This window comes from Eptatretus burgeri, chromosome 3 (assembly GCF_056783735.1).
Source record: "Eptatretus burgeri isolate ZD-2024b chromosome 3, Ebu_testis_v1, whole genome shotgun sequence".
Taxonomy (NCBI): domain Eukaryota; kingdom Metazoa; phylum Chordata; class Myxini; order Myxiniformes; family Myxinidae; genus Eptatretus; species Eptatretus burgeri.
This window is the reverse complement of record NC_140963.1, coordinates 17,434,749-17,440,622: the sequence shown is the minus strand read 5'-3', so window position 1 is coordinate 17,440,622 and position 5,874 is coordinate 17,434,749.

Sequence of the window (5,874 nt, the reverse complement as noted above, 5' to 3'; positions counted from 1 at the left end):
GCCCAGGATCATTGAACTCTGCAAAAGAAAAGCAGTTAGCAGGGAGCCAGGCTGCCCACATGCAGTCTCTGGCTCAAAACAATGCAGGTGACAGGGAACGTGGCTGGCTGCTCACACGCAGTCCAAGGCCTTCCCTTTTGAACTGAACGCAGTGAACCACAACGGTGCATGGGCTGCACAAACGCAGTTTCCGTGCCAGCTCAAGTGGCACACGCAATGAGCACAACGAATGGATGGATGGACACAAACACGGTGCACGGGCCGCCACTGCAGGCCCGTGTTGTAGCTGCCAACAGGGCAGTTCTCGCAGCTTGCAAACTGTTGCTTTCAGATCCTGGCGCACATGGAAACGAACAGGGGGGGGGGGGCAAAGCAAAAATTGAACGGGGCTGGTGAACGTGGGCAGTGGGCATGGCATGGCAAAGGCAGCAGGCAAACACAGCCCGCAGAAGAAGGCCGCTGCAGGCAAACACAGCCGGCAGACGAACTGGCCGGCACAGGCCTTGAAGAAAAAACAGCCAGCCGGCAGATGAAGTGGGCCGGCACAGGCCCTGCAGCACAGCAGCTGCAGACGATCCAGCCGGCACAGACCTTGCAGCAAAATAACAGCTGCCGATGAAGTTGGCCGGCACAGGCCTTGAAGAAAAAAAACAGCCAGCCGATGAAGCTGGCCAGCCTTTGCCGTTCAGTGGAGGTTGGTGGAGGGGGTGCGGTGGTGCTGGCCACTCGGAAGGCAGGCTCGGACCTGCCTACCTGTCTCCCTCCCAACCTATCGCCTTTGCCTGTCACTGTACATACCCACTCCCTTAATTTGTCAAACCCCAATTTAGCCCCAACTTATTTTTTTGTTGTTTTTATTTTTACTCCCCCACTATAAATCGTCCCCTAACCCCCTTTATCGTCCTTGTTCGGCGAACCTATCCTGTCACCTAGCCGACTCCCAACCCCTACGTTCCCTTCCCGGAGGGGAATAAGGGAGAGCTAACGTCCTGTGTCGAGGCCCAATTCAAGCCTCAGAATGGCCTCCCCAGAGTTCGGCGATCTATAACCAAAGTGGGTCCAGCGGCCCACAACGACAGCGAGGGGATGGATGGTGCGGAGGGGTACATCTCCTAATCTACCCTAACCATTTAACTGTTAAACTACCCCGGGGCTTTCAACAAGCGCCTCTCGCTTAAACTATTGGTTCTAACAACCCAGATTCCCGTCGCCTGTGTTGGTGTCCTCACAATTTCGGGCCTCGCCCCCCAATTTTCTCTCCGTGCCCTCACACGGTCTCCTGGCTGGGACACGTGGCTCCCTTTGGCAGGCACGACCCTCTGCCGAATCTCCCGCTATGGCACCCCCGGGCACTACACTGCCTCCGAGCCTACCAGCTCCCTAACACCGGGGAGTGCCCCCCATGGCACCTCCCCTGAAACGCACACGTGGCAGGCCGGCCTCCCGGGCCCCTTTCTGAGGGTCACCCGTGCCCACAACACTGCCCACGGGGCTAATGGCGCCCCGGGCCCCCGCACCAAGCAGGCGCACCCGTGCCCACTACTCTATCCCGGCCCCCCATGGGCCCATGGCCTACCGCGGCCGACTAGCCTGGTGCCCGGGGTACCCTCTCAGCGATACTCACCTTTCGCAGCCACGCTCCCAAGCCCGTCAACAGGGCTCCTGCACCCCTCCAAATGGGTTTCGAGCCTACATTCCCACCAACAGCAAAACGACCTCCATTTTTCAATTTGACTAACCCAGCTAACTCACTTTACTCTGACCCCGGGGTCCCTTGGGCGGGAGTCACTCCTCCCCCCAATCACTCATCGCACCATGCATTCCCCATTCGCTCCATACACACAGACCCGCTGGCCTCACTCACTCACCAAGCACATGCTTCCACTTCACTCACCAACTCTTCAACACACACACCACTGAACTCTGCCATCCTTCTATCTGCACCCCTAACTAACTCGTGCTCCCACGTCATCCCTTACACTATAGCACGTTCCTTTTAACCTACGTAGCTAAGCTACGTCCCCGCTACACATTCACAAGTCTGTCCATGTCCTCAAATAATTCATTTTATTTCCCAACCTAAATCTGGCTACAATCCCTCTAACTAATCCATTCCACGGACTCCATGAGGACTTACCCCTGCCCCATGAAGTCGGTCTAACTAAGCTAACCCTTCCCCCTAACTAGTTTTCATCCTGTGCCCAGGTAAGGGGGTCTTCCACCCTTTGCCCAGGAATCCTGTGCACCCGAAAGTGAGGCTTGTTTTTTTTTTTTTTATGCGCAGCACCTGCGCGGCAACTCAGAGCTCGCGCACTTTACACCTGCCCGTGACGTCATGCAGCTGCACGTGTTCCTCGTCCCTCCTTGGACGGTACCATCCGGCAGAGATACCCCTCCTGCCGGATTCCAACCACACGTGCAGCCATGACGTCACCGTGCGCAAAAAAAAACACAAGCCCCACGTCTCGAGGGGTTCCCCACGCGAACACATGTGCTTTGCCCGTTGGAGCTTAACACACACGATCGCGTGGAGAACCCGTCCGGTCCAAATCCATTTACCTGCCTAAACTTTGTCCGTCCGCGGGATCGGCAAATCCACCGCGTGCGTTTCCGGACCGGGACTTCACTCTCGCAAGCGAGCACGTGGCGGTCTCGTGCGTTGCACAGCACGGACCGCGTGCTCACTGCTGGGTGAACCCGGCACGGTCCTCGAAACAACTACAGCCGCTACTCGGCTTTCTCTCCTCTGTCGCCGTCGTCGCCATTCGACCCACGCACACCTGCGTGTTACGACGCACACAGTCCACTCCATCACATTCACACCGGGAGATGCGGCTGCGTGCTCCCGCATGCCAACCGACATCTCCCTCTCATACCGCTCTCTCACACACACGGTCTCCCTTGCACACAGCGACCTTGCACACAGCGACCTTGCACACAGCCGTTCACTCACGCGTGCGGGGGCACTCACCCGCGGTGCCTCACTCGCACTCCGTGCCTCATCCACACACGCGGGGGCACTCAACCGCGGTGCCTCATCCACACTCCGTGCCTCACTCACACACGCGGGGGCACTCACCCGCGGTGCCTCATCCACACTCCGTGCCTCATCCACACACGCGGGGGAACTCACCCGCGGTGCCTCACTCATACACGCGGGGGCACTCAACCGCGGTTCCTCATCCACACTGGCCGTTTCACTCACACACACGGCCTCTTCCACACACGGTGCCTCATCCACACACAGCGTGCTGGGAAGCACGTATTCCGGCACCATCGCCACCACACCACTCACACACGGGGTCGCTTCCACACACGGGGACGCACTCACACCTTGCACCACACACACAGGGACAACCACACTGGGGATTTGTGTCCCCACAAGGGTCTCCGGGGCCTCTATACCCCCCAAGCTTTCCGTGCACCTGTTCACAGCACTCCTCCTCTCAACTTCGCAAAGCACGACCGAACTCACCTGGTCGTGACTCGCTTCAAGGGGGCATACTCCCTCCCCTCGTTCCTGGAGGAGGCCATCCAGCTGCTCGCACTGGGTCCCTGCACGCTCCGCGAGCGCACCCCCATTATCCTCCACTACCTCCGTGTGTGTGTGCGCGTCTCTTACCCCGTCTTCATCGTGTTTATTGGTCTCTGCTTCTTTCTGGCGTCTTTCCCTTATCTTTATGTAGGTCAACCTTGCTTTCTCTTCAAGTCGCTCCCGTCCTTCCCTGTTTTTCACTCCTTGCTCTTTCACGATCTCCGCGTACCTCATCCTTGCTCTCCGTATTAATTGTTCTTTTCTCTCCCTCGCAATTACTTTCACCTCGTCTCTTGTCTCCCGAATTACTTTTTCCTTACCCGCCTCCACCGCGGGCCTGTCAGCCGTTGCACCCCCTTCCAGCTCGTTTGTTCCGACACGTGGAGTCGCCATTTTAAGTTCCCTGCTCACGGCCTTCATGCCCGTGCTGCACGGCAGGCATCGGCCCATGTTCTGCGTCTCACCCCGTAGTTCTTTCATTTCTTTTTTCATTTGCTTGCCCATGCTTTTCATTTCGTTTATAAATTCATTTGCGTTTGCATCCATTTTCGCTATCATTGCCGCCAGCATGGCGAATAGCTGGGCCATGTCGGGTGCGCTTGGGTGAGCCGTTTCGGCAAGGGTCGGCAGGTTTTGGTGGAGAGGGGGGGGGAGGTGTCATACCCCGCGGCCGCTGCCGCACCCATTTCGGGCTCTGGGTTCAGTTGGGCGAGTCCGTGTTCCTGCACAATCAACATTTCCTGCACGGGGATTCCATCCTGGACCATGGACTCTACACATTCTACATCCATTTCTAATACCCCCGGCTCCCGCTCGCCTTGAGACGCCATCTTGCTTCTCGTGAAGGGTTAATTTGAATCGCTCGTAATTTGGAGGGAATCGGGGGTCGCTTCTCTCACCCCTGGACCGATTCCCGTGAATTTAGCCGGAGACAGGAGAGCCCGTTTTCCTGTTCTCCGATACCAGTGCCGCGAGGAGGGCGATGAATTTGTATCGCACGACCTGACACCAGTGTTGCGGTATTCGCGCCCGCCGGCGTGCTGACGGCCACGTAACTCGAATCGCGGCACGTCGCCCACCGGACGGACAATCCAGTCGTGACCCTCTCGGACTAACGCCGGGAACCAGTCACGGGTGGACCTTTTGGTCTCACCGCGATCGAGCCAATCAGCCCCCGCGTGGGATAGGGTTGCTCGCCAAATTCGACCTACCTAAGTACCCACGCGGAGGGTAGACCGGGCGATCGCACCTCGCCGCAGGTCGACTTCGGACACGGGCCACTTAAGCGACCCGTTCCATACTATCAGAATAACCGAGCGGTGTTATCGTCGACCTCGACGGTTCGATTAATTATCGGGCGTATTCAGCCCACTACCAACCCTTTACGTGAAGCAAGATGGGGATTCAATAGAGGAAAAGACGAAGCGAAGCGGGAAAAAGTTCAACACAAAGCACATTTATTCGCGGCACACGGGAGCACACATATACAATTCCACCAAATGCACACAGAAAAGACACAATGCAATTTACACAAAAAGCAAATGTAAAAGCGAAAACACAATGCAGAGCTAATACCGACTACCGAGCACACGGCAACACTTATACAATTCTACTTCACAGACGGCGCCGACAACACATACCCAAAACCAAGGAAAAGAATACCCTCAAGGATGAGGCGGGCCTGAGGCCGAGACCGGGTCGCGCCTACCCGTCTGGTGATGAGACGCGGAGCGGCGATGGCGCCTCAACTCCGCGGGCCTCGCGGACAGTGTCTGGTAGGGGGTGGGAAAGGGGCCCCCTTGGTCACACTATCTCAGCGCGGGGGGAAACAGGAGGGGGTTGCTGATGCTCGGGGTATAGAGGATTTTTATTATCCCGCGACGAGCGTCTCCACCTCGGCCAGGTCGCGCTATCGGCCTCCCTGGGTGCAGCTCCCTGCACGACGCGAGCACCCCCTCGTCTGCCCTCGCCGCCTCTCCACAGCTCCGTCCCCTCCGTTCCGACTCCAACGCACACGACGACCAGCTCCTTCCACCGCCCGCGAAGTCTTGACTCTCTGTTTCCGACTTTCCGACTCTCCTACTCTCCTACTCTCTGCCTCTCGACTCTCCTACTCTCCTACTCTCCGCCTCTGGACTCTCCTACTCTCCGCCTCTGGACTCCCTGGACTGACGAACACGGTCCTTTTATCCGCCCCGTAGCTTCGCCCTCTCAGCTTTGACCCCTTCCCTTCGACCTTTCACCTCGCTCCCCATTGGCCCGAGCAAAAGTGGGCGTGAAGGCTTTTTGATCCATAAATTTGCATATATCGATCGCCCTGGGGGCGGGGCCAATTCGCC